At 43.6% G+C, this 14894-nt stretch overlaps 1 protein-coding gene across 4 annotated transcripts in view; it reads left to right on the plus strand.

The window, feature by feature from the left end:
* Positions 1-14894, plus strand: part of EBF1 (EBF transcription factor 1) — a 390606-nt gene that overhangs the window by 359013 nt on the left and 16699 nt on the right. The gene's annotated exons all lie outside the window — the stretch shown is intronic.

Raw genomic sequence — 14894 nt, forward strand, 5'->3', positions numbered from 1 at the left:
TGAGCAGCCTTTTGCTTTGCAAGCTTAGCTTAAGTCATCTGCTGTCTTGGTGTTGTTATGGCAACACGGCACCAATAAAAAATTCTAATCTACTGTAAGTGATCACAGTATTTTAAGTGCTTGCCTATAACTGCCCTCAAAGGGGAGGATGGAGGAGGAGTTATCTTTGTCCAAGGAGCAAAGGGCTGTTCTTCATTCCAGCAGGTGTCAGTAAGGAAGCGGGTGAGGTGCAGGGGGCGGCGCCAGCGGAGCCCTGCAGTGGGTGGGGATTGTAAGGAAGGTGGGTGGCAGAGGGATGGATGGCAGTGAGGAGAGACTGTAGACCCGTTGCATAGGTCTAAAAAGGACTGATTGTCAGAACCCTAGTTCTTCTGGCAGACACGATTCCCGGCCGGTGTGGTGCAGCCTGAAGAGAACCCAAGGCCTGAACAGCATGGGCCGCAAATCCTCATGGAAACTTCTTTCATTGGCCCTGGACAAAAACCTCAGCCCCCGAGACCCTGCTCTTCCTGTACGTGGGAATCGGTCATTTCCAACACCATGCTAATTAAGAGTACCTAAAGTAATGGAGGCAGGCAGCAGCATCCTTCCATATAAATCATTCTCGCCTCCGCAGCCCCACGATAGGTTGCATCCTTGTCGCTCTGTCTGTATTGAAAGTGAATGTTTATAGTCTCAGTTCATCGGCTCACATTAGCCTCATGCTGAATATTTAAACACAGAACAATTTGAACACACCATGAAGGAAGACAGTGACTGCACTTTCATTTGGAACAGCAAGGGCTCATCTAATAATAATTTAGTAAATCAGCCATTTAGTGGCTCGGTGGTGCACTGCGTCGAGCCAAATATTATGCAGTTCGACTGTACACTTGCAGAAATGAAATTTAGACTCTAGTCGCAGGCACTGTTTTTGCTCAATGGAGAGAGGAGACCCAAAACCTCCCTCCCTAAAGAGCGTTTGTGTTTGGTGATTTATCATAAATGCAGAGCTGGGGCAAAAGGAACCGGGAGCCCGCTGTATACATTGTATTGTAATTATGCTGTTATTGTTCTAGTCTTTATGCAAAGACTATCAGTGATTCAGAAGCCACAGTTGCATCAGTGAAAATACAAATAGGAACTCTTTGCATAACCACATTGCCTGTTAGCAGAAAAGAGGGTGACTAAGGGTTTCAGAAAAGGATAAAGAAAATCCCTACATCTTTATCTTCCACACCATGACACTGGCCACTCTCTCATTAACTCAGTTATTTTTTATTTTGAAGAAACTCTATTAACATTATATCCAGGGACTAAAGTGACTCAAACAAAAAATACAGACACAAAAGCAAATCATAGGTTACAATACTTCTTAGACAAAACACTTTTTATTTCTTTATTTTTCCATTACAGTTGATATTTGATACTATTTTATATTAGTTTCAGGTGTACAGCATAGTGGTCAGACAGTCATATACTTTACAAAGTGATCCCCACTCTTGATAATTCAAGCACCTACCTGGCCCCATTCATAGTTATTTCAATATTATTGACTATATTTCCAAGGCTGTACATTATTACATCCCCCTTATGACAATTTTGTAACTACTAATCCAGGGGTGGGCAAACTTTTTGACTCGAGGGCCACAATGGGCTCTTAAACTGGACCGGAGGGCCAGAACAAAAGCATGGATGGAGTGTTAGTGTGAACTAATATAAATTCAAAGTAAACATCATTACATGAAAGGGTACAGTCTTTTTTTTTTTTTTTTTTTTTAGTTTTATTCATTTCAAACGGGCCGGATCCGGCCCGCGGGCCGTAGTTTGCCCACAGCTGTACTAATCTGTACTTTTCCGAACTGTCTTCCCCCCACCCCCCAGGCAACCCTATCAGTTTGTTCTCTGCATCTGAGTCTGTTTCTGTTTTGTTTAATTTGTTCTTTAGATTCCACATAGAAGTGAAGTCATATGTCTTTCTCGGTCTGACTTATTTCACTTAGCATAATACTAAGTCTGCCCATGTTGTTGGAAATGGTAAGGTTTCATTCTTTTTTATAGTCGAGTAGTATTCCATTGTATATATGTACGACATTCTTTTTTTTTACCTACATACTAGAGGTCCCTTGGCCTGGCCTGCGCCCTCTTGCAATCCGAGACCCCTCAGGGGATATCAGAGAGCCGGTTTCTGCCTGATCCCCACAAGCCAGGCCAACGGACCCCACCAGTGCACGAATCCATGCACCAGGCCTCTAAAATGCATATAAGTCTTTGGTTAATCTCTTCCTGCCCTCCCCGCTTCCCTCTGAGATTCATCAGTCTGTTCCATGTTTCCATGCCTATGGTTTCCGCTCCTGTGTTGAGCATCTGCCCCCTGGTGGTCAGTGTGCATCATAGCTACTGACTGGTTGGCTGGTCGCTTAGGTTTTTATATATATAGATCTATAGGTGGGGACTTGCATTGCTTCCATATGTTGGGTATCTACACTAATAAAAGAGAAACATAGTAATTGGCATACGACCGCTACCCTTCCCATTGGCTAATCAGCGTATCCTTATGCAAATTAACTGTCAGCCAAGATGGCGGCCGGCAGCCATGCACTGAAGCAAGCAAGGAGGTTTGCTTCCTCCAGACACTACAGACTCCAACGTTCCCCGCCTCACTTTCCGGCCTCTCAACTGCAACTCTAAGCAACTATTACTATGTTGCAAATAAGAAGCTAAACAAAACCAGCTTTCAGTCAGCCCTGGACCGCAACATTGTATCCATGTTTTCAGCAGCGAGGCCTCAGAGCTAAAGCTGGCCCAGAATAAAAAAAAAAGAAAGAAAACAAGGAGCGGTTGGGAGCTTTTAGTCAACTGCCAGCGGGAAAACAGCCCTCAGCCCCTCAGCCAGCCTGGCCAGGCACCCCAGTGGGGACCCCCATCCTGATCCAGGAAACCCTTCAGGGCAAACCAGCCAGCCCCCACCCGTGCACCAGGCCTCTATCCTATATAGTAAAAGGGTAATATCCTCCCGGCACCGGGATCAGCGGAGCAGCGAGGCTCCCGGCACCGGGATCAGCGTGACAGGGGGCAGCGCCCAAACCTCCTGATCAGCCCTGCTCTGTGCCTGATAGGGGGGAGCTCCCCAATCCCCCGATCGCCCTGCAGCCCTGTGTGTGACAGGGTGCAGCACACCAACCCCCTGATCGGCCCTGCTCTGTGTGTGACAGGGTAGAGCCATAACCTCTCCATCGGCCCTGCTCTGTGTGTGACAGGGTAGAACCATAACCTCTCCATCGGCCCTGCCCCGAGTGTGACAGTGGTGGCGCCCCAACCCCCTGATCGGTTCTGCTCTGTGTGTGACAGGGTGCGGCGCCCCAATCCCCCTCCACGGGCCTTGCTCTGTGTGTGACAGGGTAGAGCCATAACCTCCCCATTGGCCCTGCCCCGAGTGTGACAGGGTGCAGTGCCCCAACCCCCTGATCCGCCCTGCTCTGTGTGTGACAGGGGGCGGTGCCCCAACTCCCCTATCGGCCCTACTCTGTGAGTGACAGCGGGGAGCTCCTCAACCCCCTGATGGACCCTGCTCTGTTAGTGACAGGGGGCAGCGCCCCAACCCCCTGATTGGCCCTGCTCTGTGCGTGACAGGGGGTGGCGCCGCAACCCCCCATTGACCCTGCTTTGAGTGTAACAGGGGGCGGTGCCCCAACCCCCCAATCAGTCTACCCTGAGTGTGACTGAGGGTGGCATCGCAACCTCCTGATCCGCCCTGCTCTGTGCATGACGGGGCGGTGCCCCAACTCCCCAATCGGCCCTGCTCTGAGCCTGACCAGGGGCTGCACCTAGGGATTGGGCATGCCCTCTGCCACCCGGGAGCAGGCCTAAGCCAGCAGGTCGTTATCTCCCGAGGGGTCCCAGACTGTGAGAGGGCACAGGCTGGGCTGGGGGACCCCCCCCCTCCCTCCGAGTGCACAACTTTTTGTGCACCGGGCCTCTAGTCCTATATAATAAAACCAAAATATGCAAATCAACCAACCAGCGGAACAACTGGTTGTTATGATGAGCACTGACCACCAAGGGGCAGACGCTCAATGCAGAAGCTGCTCCTGGTCGAGGCTGGTGAGCGGGTGGCGCCAGGCCACCAGCCAAGGTGGGTGCCAGTGGGGTCCCCCCCCCATCACCCTGCCCGCCTGGCAGATTGGCCCTGATCGCTGGCCAGGCCTAGGGACCCTACCCGTACATGAATTTCGTGCATCGGGCCTCTAGTAGTACATAATGCTATGATGAATGTATGGATGCATATATTCTTTAGAATCAATGTTTTGGGTTTCTTTGGGTATACACCCACAGGTAGAATTGCTAGGTGATAAGGCAGTTCCATTTTTAATTTTCTGAGGAAACTTCATACTGCTTTTCACACAGTGGCTGCATTCCCACTAACAGTGCAAATCCTCTCCAGTACTTGTTTGTTGATTTATTGACGACAGCCTTTCTGATAGATGTGAAGTGATACCTCATTATAGTTTTAATTTGCATTTCTCTGATAATTAGGGACACTCAGCATCTTTTCATATGTCTTTTGGCCATTGGTATGTCTTCTTTGGAGAAGTGTCTATTGAGGTCTTCTGCCCATTTTTAATTGGACTGTTTGTTTTTTGGTGTTGAGTTGTATGAGTTCTTTATAGATTTTGGATATTAACCCCTTATAGGATGTGTCATTTGTGAGTATCTTCTTGCATTCAGTGGGTTGTCTTTTCATTTTGTTGATGGTTTCCTTTGCTGGGCAAAAATGTTTTAGTTTGATGTAGTTCCATGTGTTTATTTTTTCTTTTGTTTGCCTTCCCTGAGGAGATATATCAGAAAAGAATATTGCTAAGAGAAATGTCTGAGATTTTACTACCTATGTTTTCTTCTAGGATTTTTATGGTTTTGAGTCTTACATTTAACTCTTTAATCTATTTTGAGTTTATTCTTGTATATGGCATAAGAAGGTGGTCTAGTTTCATTTTTTTTGCATGTATCGGTCCAATTTTCTCAACACCATTTATTGAATAGACTGTCAGACAAAGCACGCTTGAGTATGATTTCAAAAAAATTTTGTCTCTGCATTCTCTTGTCAAAAACACAAACTATAGAACAGTATATTTTCTGCTCTCCTCTCTATCTGCCAGAAAACTTGTGGGCAGATTCCATTTACCCACTGTGATAATATACATAGTTTAGGGACTTAGTATCCCCAACTGATTCTTTTCATCAGCTGAGTGTAACCTGTATCTCTGTACCCCTGAAATTATACAGGGTGTCCCCAAAATGTATGCACATTTTAACAGCTGATAGCTCAATTTTGAAAATGAAATGTATTTTAATAAACACTGTCTTTATAATTATTCAAATTTTGGGGGACACCCTATGTAGAGACTTGTGTGTGTGTGTGTGATGAGTATGCACACACACTTGCATGCATATATCATTTTTCTGAAGAGGGAGATTTAGCTTTAGTTAAAAAGCACAGTACTCCTATGGAATCACGCCCATTTTAAAGATGAGGACACTGGGACACAGAAAGGACAAGTAACCTGCTCAAGCTTACGCAGCTGGTAAATGGAGGTTTTCTATCTTACCAGCCTTCCTCACCATTAGTCCATTCAGAATCTTTCGCAGTATTTTGCAAATAAGGTTTCAAATAGCACCCAGAGTGGATAATATACGTTGACTCAAAAAAATGCATGAAATTTGTCCAAGTCCCCTGGAAGCTAAGTGGGGGTTATCAGTGTTACTCTCAGCGCGTGTGCTGAGCCCGGTGCAGGTATTAACCCTGCTCTGCAGACCAGGAAGCGATTACAGGGCAGGTTGTGGGTTTGAGCCAACTCTGTTGGACTCCAGAGCCAGCTCCTAAGTCCTGCCTCCTAGAATTAAGAAAAGGGAATTTTAAGGAGAAAAAAAAAAACAATTTTGCAAACCAGTCTTTAAAAAAGTATCTCTCCACTTGGCCAGGGGGAAACAGGGAAGTGGTAACATAGACTATGGTAAGGTTGCCTGAGCAGGTGAAGTGGCAGCAGGGATGTAAAGTGCACACCTACGCACCTTGGACATCATTCTTTCACCCCTTAACTACAGAGTGACAGGGACCTGTAACAACAGATTACTCCAATAGCTTAATTCTGGAACCTCTTTCAAGGTCTTTGTTAGCGCTGAGATCTCGATGAGGGGAACTAAGTTTAATCTATTTCATATCACACCCCATGTAAAAGAACATTTAATATAACTGCTCATTAATTCAAGAAGTCACAAGAGGAACAAGGGGCTAACTTACTTCTACCTGCCAACCATCTAGTATCCTCCTCTTAAAGACCGAAGCCGTTAGAAACAGAGATACTAGGAGGTCTTCAGACTTGCTCACTGTTTTCAGCCTTGAGTAACACTTCATTTAAGCCTTGGAGTAATAGGGGCTGAGCCCCAGTGGTCTGCAGGCAGTGCACTTCCATTGCAATTATAGTTAAGACCACCTGTAAAGCCCATGAATCATCATTCAGAAACATTTGTCCAGAGGTCCATATGAGAACGGATAATGTTCGACAATGTCAGAAGCAAAAAACAAAACAAAACAGAACAACAAAAAAAACCACAACAGAAGAAAACAACAACAAAAAAACCCACACAAAACAACAACAAAAAACAACCCAAACTATATTTATGCTTCCCTGAGATATCTTTAAAGTACAGCATAGTTCCAGCATTCACAGATCACTTACTCAAGTTTAAATATACGTAAACACATACACGTACACTTGTGTACACATGCCACACGCACACACATAGACATGCACCTATGTACATGTGACAATACATCTCTTAGTTGACTCAGTGGCCCTTTTACTTTCAAACCAGATATTTCTTCTCCTCCACCCTAAGGAAAGGGAAGCCACCGCCAAAAGACAAAGAGAAACAGAAGTAGTTAATATTTGGCTTTTGTGTTTCTAAGAGCCCAGGCCTTGGCGACTTAAAAGATTTTCAAGGGTAATTTTGAGTCTAGGCAGTTTTTATTTCATGTGCTGACTTTACAACCTACCCTGAGAAAGGCACCTCTGTCCATAGCCTTCTCTTTAAGCCGAGACTTTTATCCTGATCAGAAAGCCGATTTCCAAGGCCACTCAGCAGGACCTAACCCAGAGCGTTGGTCTGAAACCGGTACAACGGATTGGAATCAGAGGAGCCCGCTGGAGGTGGCCAAGTTCAGCTCTCTACCTCCAAGCGGGTCAGGTTCACAGGGGTGCAAACACCATTTTTCACTGTGTTTGTGGCAGGAAGCACCCCAGGCTCCCATTCACCAATTACCATGACACCATTTCGAAGAGAATGCCAGGAGACCAAAAAGACGGGGGAAAGCCATTGTCATAACTCTTCTCAGGAACACCAGGTTTCACAATTTATTCTTAACTGCTGACACTTGAAAAGTCGCACATTTTGGTAAAATGAATCAAGCTGTAATGTTTCTTTTATGAGATCCCCTTGCAGGAAAGGGAGGTCCGGCACCTGGCGGAGGCCGCCCTCAGTTATCCATCACAGTAAAGGCAGCTGTCCTAGCCGGCTTCTCAGAGGTCACGCGATCGAACCAACAGCTCTTACAACTATATTATTGCTTACGGAACAGTAATTGAGGCACCAGATAAAAATTCCCTGGTCTAATGGGCAGCGAACAATTTTCACTCAATAAAATTATAAGCCAAATCATTCATTTCATAACACTCTGGCTAATTTATTTGTTGACCTTTTAATATCCATAGCTCTTCAGTGGTATTAACTGCAACTCAGACAAAATCTCTTGTTCATTTCGCTTTCATTGATTTTTTTTTTCTTTTCCATTGAGGCAATAACAGCTGCTTTGAAAACAGGCGTTTTCTTTCCACTGTAAAAGTCAGTCATGTAAGTTAGCATGTCTTACATTGACAGAGCTGCATTAGCTTACAACCTACTTTCATTTTATGTGGTTCCGAACTCTTCGGTACCACGTCTAACAAAGGCACTGCCTCCAGCCAGATGATCCATAATAAACTGTTTGAGAAGAAAGAGGGCCCTCATCCACCCTGAACATAAAATCAACTTGAGTGAAAGGAGGTTGAGAAGTGACCACTGCATTTACTTTAGACTAGACCAGCATGCTTTCCATGCCTCTTGTATCAATAGCCATAGACCCCTTCTGAATATTGAATTCCTTTGTTCTGGAAATTTCTGCAGATTTTGATTAAGGTTTGGATTTTATTTTTCTTTCAAGACGATGGGCAACGAGTGTGCTTGGGAATATTCTGTAAGTTTCAGCTAACGCTTCTTATATAATAAAATACGCTGAAGTCTTTACAATGCACGACAGTAAAATATAATTGTTACACATTTGGCATTTTATACCTCTCTAGGAATAACCACTTGCTACCTACGCCTCATCTATGCTCCTCCTTTCCATTTCAATTTACTCTAAAGTGGTCCTTAGCTGTAATGAGAATGCCCCTTTCAACAGAAACATGTTTAATTATATCCACGCTAAGTGTAAGTGACTCTTCTCAGTCACAGGGCTTCTGAGCAAAGAGTTTAAAGCGTGACACTAAAGGTTTCTAATGATCTCTGCGGTAAGCTCCATTTCCAGTTCATATTACCAGAAAAATGAAAAATTTGAGGAATGTCTCAGAGGATCAGAAACTAAACAGTGCTCAAGTATTATTTTGGTTTGTTTCACTCTGTCCCTCACTGCCCTCATTATATGATTTTTAAGAATGCAAAGTCTACCATGGTGGAATTTTCCACTTGGCTGAATCAACTCAAAGGAAGTTGGGACATAAAACCACCCTCCACAGAAATACCTCTCAGTACAACTAGTATTTGTTGCCATGTGCGTCCAGCGCTGTGGGGAATGGGCAATTCCCATCGATTTTTGGCTTCCGGGATTTCCAATATGTATTGTCACCCAGATGTCCAGGAGCAGGCAGGGAAGGAGCTGGAACTTAAGGGCAAGTGAGCTGAATGTACTGCTCACAACTAGACCCTCCACTCAATTCTGGAGTGAGGAGGCACATGAAATCACTGCTGGTTTCACTGATAGATGCGTATCGCCTTTAAATCAGGAGTGATTTTTGCCATTTCACTTCATTTTTATGCTGCTGGTATTGGTGCCCACCATGTCTGACTCCCCTGCGAAGGCAAAGCAGATTGTTGATAAGTGGGTGTCAGGAAACCGTGCCGTGTCAGAGAGGTATTGTGCTGCTTTCTCTGGAATCACCCACGTCCACTTGCCTTTGATGCTTGTAGGTTAGCTTCTGTTTTCCTCTACATCCTGCAAAACACCATTTCCCACTCTAGGGGGCAGAAAGCCAAGCACAGATTGTCCTCCCGGGTTACGGAAGCACCCCTGGACCTCATTTTATGAGGGAGTTCCCAGAGTCTCCAAATCTGATTCTGAAACTTGAAATGCATGTTGTGTTGGTAAATGGGTGTCCATCTGGCTTTGTGAGTTGGCTTCTATGTGCTGTGAATGAGGGGTCATTCAGACCATCTCCCCTGCTTACCTGAGTTTGAATTACTCAGAACAGTGAATTGGGTCTATAAGTGGGTCACTATTAGAGAATTAGCCAATATTTCCCTTCTCCCTAGAAGGCTAGGTGTAGGCAGTGAATATGAGCTTATCAGCCACACACTTGTCCATGGAGGGTAAATAATCATCAGAGATTTTACTCTCAGGAAACAGAAGGAAGGATGAGTTGACCATGTCTGCATATCAGACATGCTACGCTTGCTTCCCAAGAGTGTGCAAATTCCCAAGTATTTCTAAGGGCCTAAGAGGACAGTTAATAAAAGGCTAATGTTCATCAAGACCAAACTCATGTTGCTAGGAGCCTATAACTTGAGATAATGTCTGTACCCAACATGATTCATTACATTAATCACAAAATGTAAGCGCAAGCCAGCAGGAGACATAGAGTAAATCCAAACAAAGAAGGGACATAAAAAAAATCCCCACAGTGATCAAGACTTAACTTTTGGGAATGTATATATTGGATTGAGAGGTCTGGAGCCCAATGGAGCACCAAATTTAAGTCTCCTGCTTTTATAAACCATGCCAAATATGCGACATTGCCATTTCATCATGTATATTAAGCATGCCCTTTTAAAAATCAGTAACTATCTTAGAATAAACTCTTCAACAAGAATTTCTCAGGGCCCTTGATTTGGTAAACATTGTGCTAGAGGCTGAGAGAAGGAGACTGAGACACATCACTGGCCTTAAAGAACCTACAGCCTAGTGTGGAGAGCGAACATTCACACACTTAAGAGTAGAGCAGAATGACCCTTGTAGCAGAATGATGCTTGTACTGCTGTGCTGGGTGGTAGTCAGCACTATTTTTCAGAAGAGCGAGAAAGATTAGGAGCTGGGATACCAGTGAATGTGGGATTTATTCTGAGAGAATCATGTAATTCTCAAAAGCTCAGGCTCTGATGTCTAACAGGCCTGGGCGTGAATCCCTGCTCATTCATTTATCAGTTGTGTGAACTCAGGGAAAGCTAGCTGACCTCTCTGAGGCTCAGTTTCTTTATCTGTGAAATGGTGATATGGACAATACCTTAACAGGCTCTCTGAATGAGTCAATGTTCCACTTTCAGTAAACCATAGTTATTTTTGTCATTGTTATACCACCACCACCACCACCATGCAGTGGTTCTCAATCTTCTGGCCCTTTAAATACAGTTCCTCATGTTGTGACCCAACCATAAAATTATTTTCGTTGCTACTTCATAACTGTAATGTTGCTACTGTTATGAATCGTAATGTAAATATCTGATATGCAGGATGGTCTTAGGCGACCCCTGTGAAAGGGTCGTTCGACCGCCAAAGGGGTCGCAACCCACAGGTTGAGAACCTATACTTTAGAGGGTGGGAAGGAGTTTTTGCAGCTTGAAGCCAGCATTTGACAGGAGAGACAGAAGGTGTGAAGGTGTGGAGAGAGGCAAGGAAGACTAGCTAGACCAGAATAGTGAGCAGTTCTTTATATGTGCAGGGTGATAAGATTGGATAGAGAGGGTAGGAGCAGACTGTTGGGGGGAATCTTTTGTAATCCCAGTAGAACCCTGTACCTCGATTCTGGGAATACAGCATACTCTGAAAGGTTCTAGAGAGCAAGTAATCATCAGTGTATGACCACTGGGCCACAGGAAGCTAAAAAAAAAAAATTTGCTGATTGATTGGGTTGCTACGCAAGGAGCACAGCGGAATCTTCCCTCTGTATCTGTACCCCACTCCGCATTGTTATGATAAAGGCTTCAAACGCAAGTAAAACCTGGAACAATTGCACTTGGGCTATTTCCCGGGACTCCATTTGCCCTTCTGTCTTCTCAGTGTGTGTCTGCAAACTCGAAATAGATTTACTTTTATCCACTTTCTCTCTCTTCGGACCCCCATTCATATAATTATCAATTGACAGTCATGGCGAGATGGGTGCAACCAGGTTTTAATTGTGAGAGGGAATAGATGAGTGAAAAGTTGTTTTCAAGAAGTAAACATTTTCTGTTTCTTTAATGGAGAAGAAATCCGAGGCCATGAAAAGGAAAAAATAGTCCAACTTGGAATGAATCTGAGCACAAGCATGAGCTCTGGAAGGAGACTCCCAAGCTTTTCAATATTTAGGATCTGGTATTTGTCTTCTTAATTCCCCCAAGGGGTATTTTTTAAAAATCCAAAGATAGGATTAATTATCCTGGAAGAATCTAATCTCTACCCTCATGTTTTAAACTGCAAGCGGGGAGACGTTTTAAACATTATGAAAAGAAGAGGAAATCTCTCCTGACAAATAAATGCCTTGAAAAATTAGTTATTAGTACTAGTCAAGTGCTCTTTCTTCTCAGAAATATTAAAATTGCATATTAGAGCGTAAGGATCCTTATTCCATGCTCCCTCCTAATGCCACAAAACTAAGACTTGAGGAACAATTTCAGAGACAAAAGATGATATGAAACATCCAGCTCTTCCCTTTATAGGAAATTTCTCCCCCCCTCCCCCCACATCTCAGGCTCAATCATTTCCTAATGTGAAATTACAGATTTTTCCAATTACCATATAAAACTGCAAAAAAATTACACTTGTGACCACAGAAAAGATAGCATATACTATCAATTTGATTTTAAAAGGCATACATCTTTTATACTGCCTGTCATTGTTATAATGCCTTTTACAAATTTAATCAATACATTTTAACATTCTATATACTTTAAGTGCAATATACAATAAATATTCAAGTTTCATCTTAAACGGGCTCTAGCCTTTAAATTGTTAAAACGGCAGTGCCCTTTCCATCTACTTACATAATGTCATAAAATATACATTTCAAGGTAAATGAAGTCAGCTACTTCAATTTAGTCCCTCAAACTGGTAGTAAATGAGAGGTTAACACTATGGTGCCAAACCCATTATTGAGTAAATTTAGCACCTTGGACAGCTCTGTAAAATCTTTATTGCTTTCCTGACCTGCTCGTCATGTTCTGTCGGTGTGTTCAGGGGCTCTCAGCCCTGATTGAAAGGCAATATATTAGATCCCAACACAAACACGCTTGGGGGCTAGTTCCCTGGGAGCGTAATGACATGGAGGTGAGAGCAATTTTCTGGTCACCGAAATCCAAGCACCTTGCAGGCCCGTGGCACTCACTCATAGAGGACCCGGACGTTTCCTTTCTCCTTCCCATTTGTGGAAATAACTAATAGAAGCTGAGTCACATGGGCAAAGCAGGACCAAGATGTGGGCTCTCCTGCAAACCCCACAGTGGATGCCGCAGTGGGGGACGTTTTGAAATGGGCGAGATATCATTTAAGGACATCGCTGAAGTGATCACCCAGGTTCACCCTCCTCGAGACGGCTGGTCTGAAGCTGTGTGGGGCCGGTGACCCACTCATAGCAGGGAGCCAGGTTGCAACGCGTGGCCCAGCTTCACGGATCAAAGAAGGAGTCAACCTTAGGAAACAAGATTCAGGCGTTCCATTTTCAAAGGATTAATGGTGAGGAGAGCTCTGGGTATTGACATGAAGAAAAAACCATGTGGATTAAATCATTGAAAACCTTTATCATACAATATATATGAGATTAAAACATATAGCACACATGGGTAGTTGGACTTTTTTTCAGGTTCACAAAAACTTCAAAGATCTTGGGGTTTATATTGACCACCCTCCTCCCTGGTTCTGTGCAATTAACTAAATTAGGAAGCACCGCTCGAAATCCTCAACGATGACAGTGCTCACAAGTGTAGAAACTCCCCGTCTTATTGCTCTGGACAAACAGGAGACGTGTATTGTTTTTTCTCAAAATGAAAAGGAAGAAAAAAATACTTTCTCTGCCAACCCCAAAACACTGGCATAAATACGTATTTGAAGAAATAGGTGAACATAGACCCAGAGAAGTAAAATCTTAGTAAGTAAACTACCCGGGTCTTGTTTTGTTTTCGTCTTCCCTGTGAGCCAGAGAAAGCCGCGAGGTTCCACAGAGAGAGCAGAGGAGCTGAATTTGATCTGCGGCGAGGGTTCAGCGTGCCCATCGCGCGGTGAATTATTAACTGCTGTGGTCAGACAATACTGCAAACAAAAGGCTGTAAATTAGCTGGTCGCTTGCATTAGAAACATAAAGGGATTATTTCAGATGTATTGATTCAAACCCCATTGATTCTATACTACTTTTCACTCCTGCTATGAAAAATAACTGGACTGTTTTTTGTAAATGGGGTTCAGCAGCTTAAGGCAAGCATAAATGTTTCTTAAGGAACTGAAAACCCCTCTCCCTCATTTTTGAATTTAGGACATACATAATAGTAGTCACTGCAGTATGACAACTATTTTATCTTGTATTATGGAGAATTTAACATTGAGAAATGCTAATATGTATCTAAGAGCTTGTCATTTCAAGACTTGTTCTAGAATTTTTTTGAAGAGGCCATGGTGACGGCAAAATGAATGCAATTATGTCCCTATTTTCTGATCAGCATCTCCAGTGTATGAAAATGGAGCGGTGCTACGTCTCCATGCAGAAATTGATTGTGTAAAATAAAGTTAGACTTCTTTTTTAAACTTTTACCCACAGCAAAAAATTGTAAACATGTCTTTTTGCAAGTCACCTCTGATAGCCAAGCATGCCTTTAGGTTTGGTTCTCTGATAAGCCTCCATTCTACATGTATCACATTTTGCAGTATAAATGAATCTGAAAAAAATTAGGGCAAAATGAAGAGGGAAGGATTGCATTTAGTTAGAACAACAACAACAAAAATACCACTACACACACTTTTGTGGAGTGCCATATATTATTGGAAACAAGCACACAAGCCAAATATGGAAGCCTACCTAAATGAAAAGATGGAGACATATTTTATTCAGTGGGGAGGGGAGCGAACAGCAGAGCATAGATCTCAGATGAGAATGAATGAACAAATAGGAAGATACTAACAATCCTGGAATAGAGAAGAATCACTATGAAGGAGACACTGCCAGTCGTGAGAACCCGTGCAGAGGGAGCTCCTGGGGGCAGGAGACCCCTTTGGTGAGAGCCTTCGACAAGCAGTGCGTGGCCGAGGAGTGTGGGTTGACTATGTCACCCCCTTATGTTGGGATTGTGCCACACAATGGAGATAAAGAAGTTTAATGCTACATGCTTCTAGTAGCTGAAGATTGATTGGAAATCCCTCGAAAATGACCTGTCTGATAAGGTCATGGTGCCTGGAATAAGCAATTAAGTGCAAAATAAACGCATCTTAGGGATTCATAACATGCACTGAATGACATCGATTGTAGTCATCCAGTAAATGACCTCGCAATTGTATTCGGCAATAAACACATGAGCGCTTTATCGTGCCTATGGCAGGCGCTTGAGTGATGTATTTTATCTTGCAGCACCAACGATGCTCACCTTTT

Source organism: Myotis yumanensis, unplaced genomic scaffold, assembly GCF_028538775.1.
Source record: "Myotis yumanensis isolate MYYU_CA2020_CCGP unplaced genomic scaffold, mMyoYum1.0.hap1 SCAF_5, whole genome shotgun sequence".
NCBI classification, from domain to species: Eukaryota; Metazoa; Chordata; class Mammalia; order Chiroptera; family Vespertilionidae; genus Myotis; species Myotis yumanensis.